The sequence below is a fragment of the Schistocerca americana genome, chromosome 3 (assembly GCF_021461395.2).
Source record: "Schistocerca americana isolate TAMUIC-IGC-003095 chromosome 3, iqSchAmer2.1, whole genome shotgun sequence".
In the NCBI taxonomy this organism is placed as follows: domain Eukaryota; kingdom Metazoa; phylum Arthropoda; class Insecta; order Orthoptera; family Acrididae; genus Schistocerca; species Schistocerca americana.
In genome coordinates, this window is record NC_060121.1 from 989,978,776 (window position 1) to 989,997,383 (window position 18,608).

General features: G+C 44.1%; 1 protein-coding gene across 1 annotated transcript in view; it reads right to left on the reverse strand.

Annotated features, from left to right (window-relative positions):
* LOC124607144 (CD151 antigen) overlaps positions 1–18,608 on the reverse strand; it is a 191,111-nt gene that overhangs the window by 138,553 nt on the left and 33,950 nt on the right. The window contains exon 2 of the mRNA XM_047139353.1: positions 4,104–4,141. The gene's annotated coding sequence lies outside the window, so the exon portion shown is untranslated. The remainder of the gene's footprint in view (positions 1–4,103; positions 4,142–18,608) is intronic.

Genomic DNA, 18,608 nt, shown 5'->3' on the forward strand with positions numbered 1-18,608 from the left:
TTCGTTTCCTCCGACGCTTCACTTCCGCTATGCGCAACTTAGCAATGCGAACTCGCGAGTCACATTCGTCGTCGTCGTATTTCGTCGAAAAGTTTGCGTCATCTTCCGCGTTTAGGTATTTCAGTACGCGAGTCCTCTTTCAGCGGCAATGTTTGGGACACTGTAATCGCACGAATGCCTCTACATATATGCTAAAATGTTGCAATAGATTCTCTCCTAAGAAAAACTACGCTATACTATATCGGCAACTTTTTTCTTGCTGATTCTAGCGGCAGTTGCTTACCTTAAGAATATTACAATACATGTTCAAGTGTCGCCTACAAACTCATTTCTATTGTGCAATCACCGGTAGTAGCTGGTTGCTTCTGATGTAGATGATCGAGAAAAACCAAATCGAGTAACTACATGTACTAAGACGACAGAGAAAAGAATGTCTGCCGGTACTAAAACGTTACAAATGCTTTCCTTGGATGATGTAAGTTTACACAGTTCGTTTTCCACTATTTTGCACATATTTTCCGCTTACGCAAATTCATAACCTAACATTAAACATTTTCGTGACAGGAATATGCATTTCATCTCATTCAGAAGAAGAAATAAAACATGTATAAGACAAATTACACCTGACGATGGACCCACAGGATCCGAAATGCAACGTGTAGTTAATAAAACACGAAAAAGTTCATACTTCCAATGTTTTGAATACAGTCACGTTTTAAGCTGCAAAATATGGATACAATTACATCGAATAAGGTTTGGTAACTATCTTTCGTGAGTAACAATTATTCACCAAATCAAGTTCTGTTGAGTCTTCATCGTTAGACGTTGTATGCGCTTGTTTTACCGTAGATCATTCTGGCTAGATATACCTAGAAGTTCAAAAAACTTAGCTCTAACCAAAAAACACTTATCAGTGACTTACGCAAGCGGTGACGGTAACGCCAACTATCAGTTTTACACGGGCAGTGGAGGGTAGCGATGCCATTGTAGACAGATAGTGACGTGTGGGATGCGAATGTATATGAATAGAGCAGTAACGGACTGTTCCATATAGATGACTGACTGTGTCCGTTTCTCGTTGCCTGAATTTCAAGTCACAGCTCTGCGTAGCGACTGCTCAGTATCGTCTATTGATCCACAGAATTTTCATTCCGTTGACAGTGGAAACTTTCGCCGCAACTGTAATGCGTAAATTAAGTTTTCTACCCAACGTATTTCTAACTCCCTGACTTTTGTAATGTAGACGCGAATATATTTAATCGTAAAATTTTGTTTTTATTATTACCCATTACAGAAAACGGTAATTTCGACGATGGAGGAACTTACCCAAGTTAAAAATATTTTAACAAGCAGTAAGTGGGCTAGTATAGGCTATGTGATTTCTATACAAATAATTCTTAGTCCAGAGATTAATTTGGGGAATATTCGGAACTATAAAAGTATGCGCTTCCAGTGAGGTAAGACAAATGTAGCCATTTAAAATATCGCATCCGTCATCAAGTCTCAACGAATGAACATTAAGTTCATACAAGATGAAGCAGCGCATGTATTCTTTGTCGGTACTTATTGGCATAATGGCGCCTAACACGAGTGCCAGAGTGCGTACTGGAAGGTTCTAGAAGCGTTCATAATGGCCGGAAGTCTCACAAAATGTGCCGTAAAACAACCAGTTCACTAATCTGTATCATGACAGCGATCGTTACTGTGGTGGTCCGGAATTCTGAGTTTCGCTGAAACGCCTTGCATAAAGTGAATTGTACTCATTGCATAGGGCACCAGAGAACTCCAGTATTATGCAAACAATACCAAGATCCAGTTTATATCTGTGTCCCGCAATCCAGTTTTCTTTCATGAGGAACCTGCTCATATTGAAAGTATTGGTATCTGGAGCACAGTATCCCAATAGTGTTCGACAGAACAGCAAGTGGACGAGGACCTGCAAGTTTTCCTTTCAGTCCAGTCGTCAACCAACAGAACACTACTTTGCAGCAAGGTTGAGCAGTTTGCAGTAGACATTCAAGTTGTATGGCTGCATATCGGAGGTAGGATGCTTTTCCCGCGACGGTAATGGTGCATCATATTGCAAATTTGGCTCTACCACACTGCTCCTTTGTGGGTTGAATGAACCGCTGTATACTAAGTGAGCCTCACCTCTTCTAACAGCTGATGCTTATCATGAGGGAAATCGCTGTGCTACATCTACGAATGAAGGCTGTGCAATAAAACAGCAAGTTTTCCGCAATCGGGTGGCCACCGCAGGGCCTCTGTTTATTAATTGTTGGACAGACATTGCTGCACAGTCTCCGTGAGAGTTATTTTGGATTCATAATTTCCTAACCAGAAAACGTCCATTTTTCGTAGTCTTAGTAGTAAAAAATCGCCAGAATTTATGTCTAGCGAGTCCAATGGCATTCTGACACGCTCATACACAATTTATAGCTTTCCCTGCATCTTTCATTCGCTACGCTGGAGGGCAGGGCACATTGTTGAATTTAGTTCTTTGTGCAAAATCCCAGCATTTTTCAGATTTCTCGTCCTCTATCCTAAGATAGTGATGCGTGTACATCGACCTAGCGGTTATCGATCACGTCTGGCGTAAAGTTTGCCTATATAGCGCGCGCCTGAGGCGAGGCACAGAAAGAGAGTGAACACGGAGCCGCTAGGAGGTGCATGCACTGTGTTTGGAAGCACGCTGAGCGACAGTAAAAGCCGTAGAACTGAGACTTACTGCTGGCGTTAGCGATTCTGACGTTCATTGGTTGTTGGGACTGAGTGGACAGCCTTGTTTCGGCTCACGACGGCATTGGAACCATGGATTTTTTTTGTGAGCAAAATTTCAGCCTATGAAATGTGGTAACAACGTGATTTTATGTATTGCTGCCTCTTGTTGCCTCATTCGAAATTCTCGTCAGCTGCTTCAATCTCTGCTATGGGTATTGCCAACCGTCAGTCCTCAGCGATTTCCTTAGTAGTGAAATCACCGTATTTTGATGATTTATCAAGTGCGGTTAAATTTTTTTTTATTTTATTTACTGGACCAACTGGTTGCTTGACGTTTTCCAGGCCATAGTTTAGTCATTATTGTCGGGCCTGTATTCCTGAAACACGTATGAAGGTGTGTTTGAGGCTTGTTGAATTAACACCATCTGTTTGTGTGTTTTAGAAGCTTGTCTTGTTACTTTGTGTTCTCTCCCGTGTGTACAACGACCTGCCTGAGGCGGCGTGTTGATTGTTGGAGAGTAAAAGGGCTCGTATCAAGAGCGGTAATTCATGTGTAATGAAGGGAAAGCTGTGTAATCCTGCTTTGAGTATACGCTTGCAATTGCAACCATTATCTCTTGGTGCATCTGTAGTTGCCTTAGTGGTGGCTTAATTTTAAAACCACGAGTTTGTTTAATGATCCTGTGTTGAACTATTGTAGAAGTTAACTCTTAAAGTCATTCACTTGTCAACTTTGATTTTAGAGGTTCCTATATTTAGAGTAATGTTTTTATGAGAAACTGTCTTAAAATTTTATGCTCGGCGTTTTTTTTAAACCGTCGGCTTATTGGTAGAGGCCAGCTTAGAATAAGGTCTAAGGTTATACTCTGGCCTAGTTATTTAGTTATTTTTCTAGCTGAAGTACCAGGCTTATTGGATACTTATTGCTTTGATAGTGTTTGTTTGAATATTACTACTTGGTAAAATATATTTTAGTCTTGTTATTTTAACAGCTTGCCTAAAAGTTTAATGCTAAACGAGCTGATGTTTGTCTACCATGGCTTAAGATCAAGTCTGGTAGCGCAATGATTCTGTATGTATATTTCGCATTTTTTTTAAAGAAGTACCAAGGAATTAAACTTGCTCAGAGTTATATTGTAATAAAGCCAATCATGTCGAACCTTTCCTGTGCTAGCTGTGGCCCTTTGTAGAGCTCAGGTCTTTTCGTCCAGTTCTAAGTTAACCAATTGGGACAGCGGCACTCACACATTTGCGGCATATAGAGGCGGTCATATAGCGATCCAAAACCAGTAAAGTTTACCAGACGTCTATTTTTTTTTAATATGCCGAGAAGAATTATCTTAGAAATTTAACAGCGTGAAATATGAGTAAAAGATACTTACGTGCAGCGGTTTCAGTTCGAGCGGGATCTCTCTAAAATCTGTAAAGAGAGAAAATTTAATAAGTGATCAATTTCTCAGTTCATGCTAAAACATATGTAGCATGGAGAATTCAATGGCGTAGGTTAATGTAATTCACGTAACTTATATGTTTACACTACAAATAGTAAAATCGTGGCAGAAATTTCGTTCAGGCTACCAAGGAGTTTTAACCCAAATGTTCAGTAATAACACCCCATTTCGTAAGAAATCATTTCGCACATACTACCTGCAGTTTCGACATACTGCCCAACAATTCTGTTTACCCCCTCCGGTAATACCAGTCTCTTCTAGCGGGGATTGTCCACCTGTGTCTTTCGCTGTGTCTGTATTACGATTGTCCTCATTTTTATTATATTTCTGTGGCACCTTTCTCTTTCTCAAAGTTCACATTTAACTTTGATACAACAGTATGTTCCGATTCTTCGCTAGACAGGTCAAACTGAGGTGATAACCACTGTATGTTTCACAATTTCATCTATTCTTAGGCGCACATACTCATTTTTCCATACGAAAACTCCAACACGTATCAAACGCGTGATAAGAGGCAACAGGAACCACTTGTTTCAAGCACAGTACGAACAGCACCTTCATGCAGTAAAAAACAAATACAGGACGAAGTCTAGTCTTAAATCACAGTCGGAAGGTATGCTGTAATAAGTTCTATTCACCCTGAACGTCATTACATCATAAAAATCAAATTCAATAGGGTTTACTTTACTGATTAAGCAGTTTCCACAATGAAAGGTTTTCATTAGCTCCTCTGTTATTTATGCACAACGTAGGCTATTCCTTTGTTCACGTATCGTAGAACGTAAATATTTCCCCTGTTGGTTATGGGCACCCTCACGAGATAACACTCACAGGAAACGAAAGCACTCTTGCAGCCTACACAGCGCGTCACGAAAACAAAACGCAAGCAGTGTAAGATTAGGAAGCCGTAAAGGCAGGAAGTCCGCTACAACACGAGTAATCACAGTGAGAACAGGTCAGCATCAGGTGACAACGACTTGGCTGCGCTAGGTGAGTCACGTAACGCAACCCTCCCGTCAGCGTCCTAACATTCTCTAGAATCTCAACACCATCTACACGAGTATACCTACCTAAAGCACTTTGGAGTTCAGACCAACCTTCGGGATGAGGACAATTTTACTTCTGATTAGGGGAAACCCGAAATATCTCAGTACCAATTCTCAGTGTCTTGAGGTGCGAGTGTACTCAGTTGCCAAAAGTTACACAGGCTTAATTTCATTTGCTTCCTAACCACTTCCTTTATTTGGCCCGGCCGTCATACCCAACGCTCTCTGTAGTACATTTCCAGTTTCAGTTGTTACCGCTAACGCCCATCGCAGCACAAAATCGGAAACTGGCGAGAAACAGGAAGTTATGGAGAAACTAGTTTAGAGTCCTGTTATCTATTTCCAGGAAATTTTACAGGGTCTCTACACCGAAATGTCATTTTCTGAAGCAGTTTAAAAATAGTAAATCTGTTTCAGGTCTGAATTGTCCGTTGTGTGCAGGAGGACCCAAAGTTGCAGCTTAATTTGTCAACGTTTGAGGCGTTTTCATTGCTATCCGTCCAAGCGAAAATGGCGTCATTTCAGAAGCTTTGGTGCGCAGTGTTTAAACCCATTGTTATGGTGCAAAGACAGTTTCGTTGTGTTTACATGAACGTAGCACCAGACGCCATGAGGATAAAAGCACGGCATAGGCAGTTCCTGGACACTTGGCAGCGTTCTGAAGACTCACGCAGAGGTCAGCGTGTGCCTTAAGATTAACCCTAGGACGCCTAAGGAGGAGGTGGGGGTTCGTTGAACCCACAATTTTTTTGTGTCCCCTGCTTTTGCCCAAGTAACTTTCATACTACATATTCCCTTTGAGTTATTGTTTGGCTATTTTATGAAACGTTAGTGTCAATATATTTTATAGAAAATTCCTACTTTGAAAGAAAAATAAATTAACTTATTATGGGTCCAACAACCCCCCCACCCCTTATGCTTCCACGCTATAGAAAATTTCCCTTAGTAGGATTTCGTATTACTCATCTCTACAACAATGCAAGTTAGTTTCTTGTTGGTTGGTATTCTTGATATTCACAACAATCGGTTTACTTTCAGAGGAACTGATTGATGTCAGTCAGCTGTTATTTATCTTGTAAACTTGCAGTGAGTCAGTGCAGTTCCCTACTGTTCACACCTAGACTTAGAAATGACAAAGAATACGTGACTCGTCTTTAGAAAGAGGTCTGAATGAAATTTTAGCTGAAGATTCTGACCCGAGGAGTGAAAGTGAGTATGAGGATGGTGTTATGGAGTATGATTCAGATCGGGAAAGTGAAGTGGATGTTAGAGAAGATGAAGACAGCGCAGCTTCAGGCAGTGACCACCAGGATATTATTGTGGCCAAGTCTGGAAGAAAGTACGTAACCACACAGCCTAGAATTCCTCGGAGGTCTGTTGCTAATATAGTAAGAGAGCAGGCAGGAGTAACTCCAGCTGGTGTTTGCCATTCACCTGGAGGAGCCTTCAAGTTATTTCTTACACCTGACATCGTGGATGTTATAGTAAAACATTCAAATTAAGAGGCACTTAGGCGAAATGTTACTTTGACTAATGAGAAAGAATTGTATGCCTTCATAGGAATCCTGATACTTATGGGGGTAAATAAGGACAATTCTGTCAGTGTACACGGTCTTTGGTCAGACCTAATGGGTCGGCCAGTTTACAAGGGTATTGTGGCAAGGAGAGGTAGGTGCCATATTTGTGTAACAGAAGCTAAAACAAAGAAGCAGAAGTACAACAATCTAAGTAAAGCAAAACACAAACATGTGTGTAACACACATTCAGAAAAAACTGAAGTGTGTCTCTTGCCTTGAAGTTGAGGACTCAAGAGTAGTCTATTGTATGTGAACACATCTGTATTTTGTATTGTAATATGTCAATTTTTATTCACTCAATCCAATATTTATAACAATTAACAACATTTATAAACCGATGCCTTAGTTAAAATACATAAACCATTTTGAAAGTTGTAATTTTTCCGTCAGTAAACTTATTTAATAGCTGTGGGCTCGGCAAACCCTCCCCTTAGGCATCAAAGTTAGAAAAAAAGGCTTGGGCGTCCTAGGGTTAAGTGAGAATGTCTGCCTAGCATGCCAACCAAGTGCTAGGAAACCAATTCGTCAGAATTCACGGAACTTCAGATGTCAGTGAAACTATTCACATGATCCTTAAAAATGCGTTGCGTATTCATAAAAGGTGCAGATCCACAGGCCGTAAAGCCCGACGACAAGAACGGCGGCCATACCCAGTAACAGCAAGACCGGTTCGAGAGCATTTTTCCATACAAACGACATATTTGACGCAACAACCCCCCCCCCCCCCCTCCTCAACGTTTTCCTTCCCTTCCTTATACATTACTTGCCGTTACTTCGGCTCTTGATAATGCATCTAAATCCACTGGGCGTGGAAATGGTCTGTTTTCGCTACTAATTACGATACACATGGCTTAAAAATTTTGCACTAAAGGCGCCTCCATCGGGGTTTCAGCTTGGTGCCCTAAGCGACCGCTTGTGACGATGGAGCCTTCAACTCAGCCCTTAGTATCACGAAAAGGTGCGTGATAGTCCGAAAGTCAATGTGTGGTGTGGCCTCACATGCAAGAAAACTGCGTCTGCTGAGGAGACAGTCACAGGAATGACGTAGCTAGAGATGTACTTTGGTTTCAACGAAATGGTGCTCCACCTCACAGGCCGTTGGATGCTCTGACAATTCTGAATTTAACATTTCCAGGAGACTGGATTGGACGTGATGGACCCACGAATTGGCTTTCTCCTGACATCACACCAGTGGATTTACACGATGGTCAGGGTCTTCGCCACGGCAGCGCGGGACCTTCAAGACCTCCGTACTAGGATGGTGGAAGCACCATCGCTCCAGACACGTTGCAGAGGACCCGGATGAATGTTGAACGCAGACATTCGTGTCACCATAGCGGCTCTCGTGAAAGAGCTTTTTGGTACGTGATCGTTTTTTTCAAAACTTAACTGAAAACATTTTTAAGAAGGAAATAAAATTTAATTATGTGTCGGGAACAAACTGAAAATAAGGGCATTTCGATGTAACTGCCATGTATATTGTAGTCTCAAAAATTTAGTGTTTACAGCGACGGAACGTAATCAGTTTTGCAAAGCCGTATATTTGCGTTGTTAAGGCCTAACGCTCAGAGTTTCCAAAAACGATGCACCAACTACAGCTTTGTACAGATGCTGCGGATGTCCGGAGTAATACAATGGGGCAACGAAAGTCATGGCATAGCGATATGTACAAGTGGCGGTAGTATGCCGAACACAAAGCATAAACAGGCAGTGCATTGTTATAGCTGTCATTTGTTCCCAGAGGATCCGTGTGATAAGCTTTCCGATGTGATGATGGCCGCACGATGACAATTAATAGACTGCGCGGAATCGTAGAAACAATGGGTGACAGAAGAAATACCTAAGTTGATCGATGAAACGAGGAAGTGCAAAAATGTTACGAGAAACTCAGGAATACAGAAATACAAGTCGCTGAGGAATAAAATAAATAGGTAGTACGGAAGTACAGGGAAGCTAAGACTAAATGGCTGCATGAAAATTGTGAAGAAATCGAAAAAGACATGATAGTCGGGAGGACTCAGAATATAGGAAAGTCAAAACCACCTTCCGTGTAATTAAAAACAGATATTATGGTAACATTAAGAGTGCAACGGCAATTCCCTTGATAAATGCAGAGAGAGAGAGAGAGAGAGAGAGAGAGAGAGAGAGAGAGAGAGCGAATAGGTGGAAAGAGTACACTGAAGGCCTGTATGACGCGGAAGGTTTGTGTGATATGACAGAAGAGAGGGGTGGATGTATTAGAATCAGAATTTAAGAGAGCTTTGGAGGACGTGAGATCAAATAAGGCAGAACAGATAGATAACATTCCATCAGAATTTCTAAAACCATTGGGGGAAGTGGCAACAAAACTACTATTCACGTTGGTGTGTAGAATATGAGTGGTGATGTGGCTCTGAGCACTATTGGACTCAACTGCTGAGGTCATTAGTCCCCTAGAACCTAGAACTAGTTAAACCTAACTAAGGACATCACAAACATCCATGCCCGAGGCAGGATTCGAACCTGCGACCGTAGCGGTCTTGCGGTTCGAGACTGCAGCGCCTTTAACCGCACGGCCACTTCGACCGGCTCTGGTGATGTACCATCTGACTTTCGGAAAAATATCATCCACACAATTCTGAAAACTGCAAGAGCTGACAAGTGCAATAGTCATTGCACAATGAGCGTAACAGCTCACGCATCCAAGTTGCTGACAAGAATAGTACACAGAAGAATGGAAAAGAAAGCTGAGGATTTTTTAGAGGACGATCAGTTTCGCTTTGGGAAAGGAAGAGACACCAGAGGTGCAATTCTGACGTTGCGGTTGATAGTGGAAGCGAGACTAAAGAAAAATCGAGACATTCTTAGGATTTGTCGACCTGGAAATAAGGTTTCAACAATTTAAAATGGTGCAGTATGTTCCAAATTCTGAGAAAAATAGTGGTAAGCTACAGGGAGCGACGGGTAATATGCAATGTGCCCAAGACGCTAGAGGATCTAAATGTGGACGACCAAGAACGAAGCGCTCGGATTAAAAACGGTGTAAGACAGGGATGTAGTCTTTCACCCCTACTGTTCAATCGGTACATCGAAAAAACACTGCTGAAAATAAACGAAAGGTTCAGGAGTAGGAGGTGAAAGGACGTCAATGATACGATTCGCTGATGACACTGCTATCCTGAGTGGAAGTGGAGAAGAATTACATGATCTGCTGAATGGAATGAACAGTCTAATGAGTACAGAGTATAGACAGAGTAAATCAAAGAAAGACGAAGGTAATGAGAAGTAGTAGAAATGAGAACAGCGAGAAACTTATCGGGATTGATGGTCACGAAGTAGGTGAAGTTAACTAATTCTGCTACCTACGCAGAAAAATAACCAATGACGGACGGAGCAAGGAGGACATCAAAAGGAGACTAGGTGTGGCAAAAGGGGCATTCCTAGCCAAGAGAAGTCTACTAGTATGAAACATAGGCCTTAATTTGAGGAAGAAATTTCTGGGAATGTACGTCTGGAGTACAGCATTGTATGGTAGTGAAACGGACTGTGGGAAAATCAGAACGGAAGAGAATCGAAGTATTGAGATTAGTGCTACAAACGAAAGTTGAAAATTAGGTTGACAAGGTAAGGAATGAGGTGGTTTTGCCTAGAATCTACATCTGCATTTATACTCCGCAAGCCACCCAACGGTGTGTGGCGGAGGGCTCTTTACGTGCCACTGTGATTACCTCCCTTTCCTGTTCCAGTCGCGTATGGTTCGCGGGAAGAATAACTGCCGGAAAGCCTCCATGCGCGCTCGAATCTCTCTAATTTTACACTTGTGATCTCCTCGGGTGGTATAAGTAGGGGGAAGCAATATATTCGATACCTCATCCAGAAACGCACCCTCTCGAAACCTGGACAGGAGCGGAAAGGAATATGTGGGAAACACTGATAAGGAGAAAGGCCAGGATATAGGACATCTGTTAACACATGAGGGAATGACTTCCATGGTACCAGAGGAAGCTGTAGAGGGCAAAAACTGTAGAGGAAGACAGAGATTGGAATACACCCTGCGAGTAATTGAGAACGTAGGTTGCAAGTGCTACTCTGAGATGACGAGGCTGGCACAAGAGAGGCATTCGTGGCGGTCAGAAGACTGAAGAGAGAGAAAAAAAAAACAGTTCTTAGACTCATAGGACATGCCATTTCGGAAATTGTTAGGTGATCAGTATTCAGAAATCCACAGTGTCAAGAGTGTGCCGAGAGTACCAAATTACAGGCATTACATTTCGCCACGGACAACGAAGTGGCCGATGGCCTTCACTTAAAAACATAGAGCAGCGGCGTTTGCGTGTCATTGCCAAGAGACAAGCGCAACAGCGTGAAATAACCGCGGAAATGAATGCGGGACGTATCACGGACGCTTCCGTTAGCGCAGTGCGGCGAAATTTGGCGTCAGTGGTCTACGTGCAGCAGACGGCCGAAGTCAATGCCTTAACTAACAGAGTGGCATCGCCTACTGCACAACTCATGTGACCATATAGGCTGGACCCTGGACGACTGGAGACTGTGGCCTGGTCACGTGAGTTGATAAAAGCTAGTGGTAGCGTTCGAGTACGGCGCAGAATTTACGAAGCCATAAAGCCACGTTGTCCACAAGGCACTGTACAAGCTCATGGTAGCTCAATAATGGCGTGGGCTCTGTTTTCATGGAATGGACCGTGTCATCTGGTCCAACTGAACCGATCATTTACTTCAGATGGTTACGGTTGGCTGCTTGGGATGATTCGCAGCCTTTTATGTACTTCATGTTGCCAAACAACGATGGATTTTTATGGACAGCAATGCGCCATGTCATCGGGTCAATTGTTCGCGATTGGTTTGGAGAACATTCTACAGAGTTCGAACTAATGATTTGTACACCCAGATCGCCCGATTTGGGACATAATCGACAGATCAGCGTGTGCACGAAATCCTGCACCGGCAACGCTTTCGCGAGTATAAACGGCTATAGAGGCAGCAAGGGTCAATATTTCTGCAGGCGACTTCCAACGACTTGTGGAGTCCATGCCATATAGAGTTCGCTGCACTACGCCGGGCAAAAAGGGTCCGACACGACATTGGGAGGTATCCAATGACTCGTCACCTCAGTGTATCCACTTTTTGGTTTAAAGTCGGACAGTGTCGTCTTATATGATATGCATCAAAATGTGTTACTAGCACTCAGTGAATGAAATTGCATGAATCACCGACACATGAAGACTTTGTCTGCGGGCATACTCGGAACGTTTGCGACGCCCAGGTTGAGCGGCGCCTGTTGCCGCCCTTAATGTACTGCCTACGACCGCTTCACGCGCACCTATCGATTTGCATCACGGCGACCTGACATTACTTGCAATCTGTGGAGCGCGCTCTACCCGTCGTTCGCTACAAAACCGGTGGTTTTATCAGCGTTTCTGATAGGTATACTTAGAAGTACACAACGCAGTCGTCACAGTAACACTTGGGCCACATTGACATGATTTAACATTATTGTGAATGAACACGCATTTGGTAAATGAACCATGTGACTAACATTTAACGATGTGCAACATGTGACAACTTATGATTTCATTTGACTTCCAACTACCAAATGTTCTGAGACTTTCACGAAATTCAATTCAGTAATTACGACACAATGTTGCTATCTGTGGAGAGTGTGAGGAACGTGGCAGATTATATGGTTTTAAAATGTTACTGTGATCTATGTCCAAGATCTTATTCTATGAAACGTAAATTACGAAGTTGGTTCGTTCAATACTGGGTGGAAATAAACAGAGCGTTCCGAGTGATTCAGTGTGGGCCACATACATCGCAGGGTGCTGAAACAACATAGGTACCACAATAGACGACATAATCGTCCTGAGAGATTCAGCAACTGTTTACATAATTAAGATAACTCTTTTACGAGGGTATTTTTTATAAGTACATAGACCTGTTTATTTCTACAATGGTTTACATCAGTTTACAGCTTGAACATTTAGCTATTTTTCGGACATAATCATTTCTGTCGATGCATTTTTGTAGCCGCTGTGACAGTTTTTGTATGCCCATGTCATACCAGCTCGCCGCCAAGCTGTTCAGAAAGTTATGAACCTCTTCTTTCACCTCGTCGTCGGAGCTGAATCACTTTCCGGCCAAATATTCATTAACCTAGGGAACAGGTGATAGCCACTGGGCACCAAGTCAGGACTGTAGGGTGGGTGGGTGGTTATGTTCCACTGAAACTGTTGCAGGAGAGCGACGGTTTGCCGAGCTATGTGTGTGCGAGCGTTGTCATGGAGAATGTGTACGCCCTTGCTCAACGTTCCTCTTTCCCGGTTCTGAATTGTCCGTTTGAGTTTTTTCAGAGTCTCACAGTACCTGTTCGCGTTAATTGTGTTCGCAATGGGCATAATACCCCTTCCTGAGATAAAAAAACAAAAAAAAAACGGTTGTCATTACTTTACCGGCAGACAGGGTGAATTGCCGCGACTTTGGCGAAGAAGGATGCCGCTACTGGCGTGATTGTTGCTCGTTTCGGGTGTAAAGTGGTATGCCAATGTTTCATCACCCGTGACAATGTAGTCCAGAAAGTTGTCCTGTTCGGCTGCAAGGCGGTGAAGAAATGCGCGGGAAGCATCAACTCGTTGCCGCATGTGGTCCTCAGTCAGCATGCGTGGCACCCACCTTGCGCACACCTTCCGGTAGTTCAATGCTTCCGTTAAAATTCTGTGAACGGTGCTTCGGGAAACCTCAGGAACCAGCGTGCAGAGATCATCCAGGGGGATCCGCTAATCTTCACGCATGCTTTACTCAACCTTCAACACTGTCTCCTCATAAATTGACGGTCTCCCGCTCCTTTGTTCGTCGTGAATTTCGGTCCGACCAGCTGCAAACTCTCTACACCACTTACGAACATTTTTGACATCCATGCACGACTCACCATACTCTTTCAAATGGCGATGGATTTCAACCGGCGCAGTGCCCTTTGCGTTCAAAAACCGAGTAACTGCGCGAACTCTAACTTGGCGGTAACATCCAACGGGAGCTCCATTCTCAACGGCTGCCAAGCCAAGACTGAACGCCTCAGCGCGGCGTGCGCATGTTTACACACAGCGCGTGAAGCACTCTTCATAACAGTGTGACCAACTGCCACACAAACAGAGCTCTGTACTTATAAAAAAAAAACAGGAGACCTTACTTTTGGGATTACCCTCGTATTGTTCCGTTTCATTTACACAATTGTAATTAGATTACATGTTTCAATCAATCCAGGTCATAATCAGGTCTTCATAGTTGAGTCAGAAACCAGTCTTGTGTACCCAGAACCCCATAGCTATTAGTCTGATGCGTGGGTCTGTATAGACTGGGTCGGTTGCTGACGCTACTTAGACCTGAAGCTCTGATGATCCGAACGTGTAATCTACGGTAATTAAAAAACTTAGAACTGTGACAGAACAATAAATGAGATCAATCTTAATCATAACTATGTACAATAATCGGCGCGTTCGCGGAGAAGCTCGAAAAAATATTTCCGCTTTCTGCCTCTAGGTGAAAATATTGCGCTGTAAGCAGCAATAATGCGGTGTGAGAGCAGGGAAAGGGGAGGAACGATCAGACGCACAATGGCGGTTCTGACACGTTTATAAGGATGTGGTCAAGTTACAAGTCTCCCGACTCAGCAACATGCTACAGCCTTAACACGGCGAGAGCTGCTCACAGCAAATCCAGTGTAATCAGAGCCATACGTCGTCGTATGCTAGCCTTCAGATCAGTAAGAGTCTTGATACATGGCTGATAGACACCATCTTTCGGATAGTCTCACAACCGGAAGTAAGTAGGTTGGTTGGTTGGTTCGTTGTTGATTGGGGGGGAGGGGACGAAACACTGAGGTGTGGTAGGTCCGCTGTTTTCTGTCTACATAAATGATCTTTTGGATAGGGTGGATAGCAATGTGCGGCTGTTTGCTGATGATGCTGTGGTGTACGGGAAGGTGTCGTCGTTGAGTGACTGTAGGAGGATGCAAGATGACTTGGATAGGATTTGTGATTGGTGTAAAGAATGGCAGCTATAAATATAGATAAATGTACATTAATACAGATGAATAGGAAAAAGAATCCCGTAATGTTTGTATACTCCATTAGTAGTGTAGCGCTTGACACAGTCACGTCGATTAAATATTTGGGCGTAACATTGCAGAGAGGTATGAAGTGGAACAAGCATGTAATGGCAGTTGTGGGGAAGGTTGATAGTAGTCTTCGCTTCATTGGTAGAATTTTGGGAAGATGTGGTTCATCTGTAAAGGAGGCCGCTTATAAAACACTAATACGACCTATTCCTGAGTACTGCTCGAGCGTTTGGGATCCCTATCACGTCGTATTGAGGGAGGACATAGAAGCAATTCAGAGGCGGGCTGCTAGATTTGTTACTGGTAGGTTTGATCATCACGCGAGTGTTACGGAAATGCTTCAGGAACTCGGGTGGGAGTCTCTGGAGGAAAGGAGGCGTTCTGTTCGTGAATTGCTACTGAGGAAATTTAGAGAACCAGCATTTGAGGGTGACTGCGGTACAATTTTACTGCCGCCAACTTTTATTTCGCGGAAAGACCACAAAGATAAGAGAGATTAGGGCTCGTACAGAGGCATATAGGCAGTCGTTTTTCCCTCGTTCTGTTTGGGAGTGGAACAGGGAGAGAAGATGCTAGTTGTGGTACGAGGTACTCTCCGCCACGCACCGTATGGTGGATTGCGGAGTATGTATGTACATGTAGACGTAGAGGTCATCAGTCCCATAGGTTTAGGAAAGAATGGGGAAGGAAGTCGGCCGTGTGTAGAGGAACCATCCCGGTATGTGCCTGAAGCGATTTAGGGAAATCACGGAAAACCTAAATCAGGATGGTCAGACGCGGATTTGAACCGTCGTCCTCCCGAATGAGAGTCCAGTGCGCCGACCGCTGCGCCATCTCGCTCGGTACAGCCGGAAGTCAAATGGATTTAAGTGAGGGGATCTGCAAGGCCACACATCTTGAAACAGCAGAGAGATGATGCGGTCGTCACCGAAGGTTTCTCCAAGCAAACCTTTCACCCGGCAAGCGACATGAGATGTCGTCCCATGTTGCACGAAAATAGTGGTGTGGATACAGTTGCATTCTCGCGAAGCCGGAATCACGTATTGCACAAGGAGGTCCTTACAACTTGCACTTGTCACTGTACACGTATCAGTTTCGCGAGGTCTCACCTCTTCCAAGAAAAACGGGCCGAGAATGAAGGAGCTTGTGAGACCGCACCATACAGTCACATAAACCGAGTGCAGTGGATGTTCGTGCTCAACATGTGACGGAGTAGAACTGCAGTGAGACAGTTCTGTGCATTCAAGCTCTGTTCACAGTAAAATCGGCCTTGTCTGTCCAAAGAATGTTCCCCAGGCACATGTAATTTCCGTACGTGCCAGAAAACGAAGGGCGAAGTCACGGCGTTGTACCCTATCTTGGGGCTTCATTTGGTGCGCATTCTGAATCTTGTAGGGATACCAGAGTAAACTGAACCCAAAATCTGTTGAACCGTTGAGCAGGGACGAGACTTCCCGTAACAGCTCGAGTTGTGGCTGCGGAATCTGAGGCCCGTGCTCCACGGTCACGTACAGCTACAGCAACTCCATACACAGCCGCCATGGGAATGGGAATGGGCCGCCCCCCCTCCCTGCTGCACCAACTGACTCGTCTGTTTCTTAAGATTTCTCTATCACATTCTTTAGGCATTTTATTGGAATGGGGCCTCGTTGCAGCCGTTTTTGTCGGCGATATTCTCGCAATGCAGCGCTGCTATTATTGCCTGTTCTCATGAAACTGCATTACCACCAGAGCACGATCTTTCTTCTACGTAACCATTGCGTTTCGTGTGGAAAACTTCAACATTCTTAACCCTTTACACTAATGGCCACTTGCCGGCCAGAGTGGCGGTGCGGTTCTACGCGCTTCACTCTGGAACCGCGTGACCGCTACGGTCGCAGGTTCGGATCCTGCCTCGAACATAGATGTGTGTGATGTCCTTAGGTTAGTTAGGTTCACGTAGTTCTAAGTTCTAGGCGACTGATGACCTCAGAAGTTAAGTTGCATAGTGCTCAGAGCCATTTGAACCATTTTTTCAACGGCCACTTCACAGAAGAAGTCAACACGCGTCGCCAAGTGAAACAGGATACTGATGTCAAAACAGCAAACATTTCACATTCTGACTGCTTACAGCGCCGTATTTTCACATGGTGACTAGAAAGTGAGACTGCATACCAATGAACATAACTAGGACTTTTCAGCGTACTCATCCCAATAGATGAACATACCTGAGATATTTCCGCGTCCTGTGATGCATACAGCTGGCACAGCTGCAGTGTGAACACATTCAGTTTAACTATAGCACTCGATATTAAAAGAAAAGAATTTTTTCTAGCAAGATGCCTTGAACGTACGTGAGAAACAAAAATGTTGTGACACTTAAGTGCAGAGAGAAATGAGTTAAAATTTGACATAGAAATACGTCCGGTTGTTAATCCACAGCAAAGCTTCAAAGTGCGGACTTCCGCAGGCAAAAATTTATGCTAGAGTACTGTCATAATGGTGATGTTTTACAGAACACCTACGAATGCTGATAAGGGAATGGCGGATGTTGATAGCATCTCTCTTATCCGCACAGAATTCTACATATATCATTTTGTATATTGAAAACACGGACAGCTTTTACGAATTCTCTCTCAGTACTACTCAGCTTTCGTTAACATCTCTAAAATTCAAGAATGAAATTTCCGTTCTGCAGCGGAGTCTGCGCTGATAAACTTCTTGACGGATTAAAACTGTGCAGAACAGAGACTCGAACCTTTGCCTTCCGCAGGCAAGTGCTCTACCATCTGAGCTACCGAACACGACTCACGACCCGTCCCCACAGCTTTACTTCCGCCAGTACCTCGTCTCCTTCCTTCCAAATTTCACAGGAGCTCTTCTGCGAAACTTGCAGAACTAGCACTCCTGGAAAAAAGGATATTGCGGAGACATGGCTTTGCAACACCCCGGTGGATGTCTCCAGAACGAAATTTTCACTCTGCAGCGGCATATGCGCTGATATGAAACTTCCACGAAAGGCAAGGCTCCCGCATCAGAGTCTCGGTCCCGCATACAGTTTTAATCTGCCAGAAAGTTTCATATCAGCGCACACTCCGCTGCAGAGTGAAAATTTCATTCTGGAGACATCCCCAGGCTGTTGCAAAGCCATGTCTCCGCAATATCCTTTCTTCCAGGAGTGCTAGTTCTGCAAGTTTCGCAGGAGAGCTTCTGTGAAGTTTGGAAGGTAGGAGACGAGGTACTGGCAGAAGTAAAGCTGTGAGTACCGGGCGTGAGTCGTGCTTGATTGTAGAGCACTTGCCTGCGAAAGGCAAAGGTCCCGAGTTCGAGTCTCGGTCCGGCACAGTTTATAATCTTCCAGGAAGTTTCGTCTCTAAAATTGATAGTCATTAGTTCGAGAGGATCACTGCGTTACTGAAGATATTACTCTGGGAAGACTGTGCATGACGCGTTTCCCCACTGCAACTCATACGTATAGAAGAAGACAGGCAGTTTCGGCCTGACACGCCATACTTAAACGCAGCTAGCCCAAGGTCGCACGCAAGACAACGCCGTGACAACAGAAGGTATACACAGTGCTTCCGTGTGTTGCACAACGTCTCCAAAAGCAGGAGGTGGGTGGGAAGGCATGCAGCAACGGCAGCTTCTGAGTAGCTGGCTGCGTGCTGCACTGCTGTGGGTGATTCCCCTCCTGTTCTTGGAACGAAGTAATCTCTACAGTCGA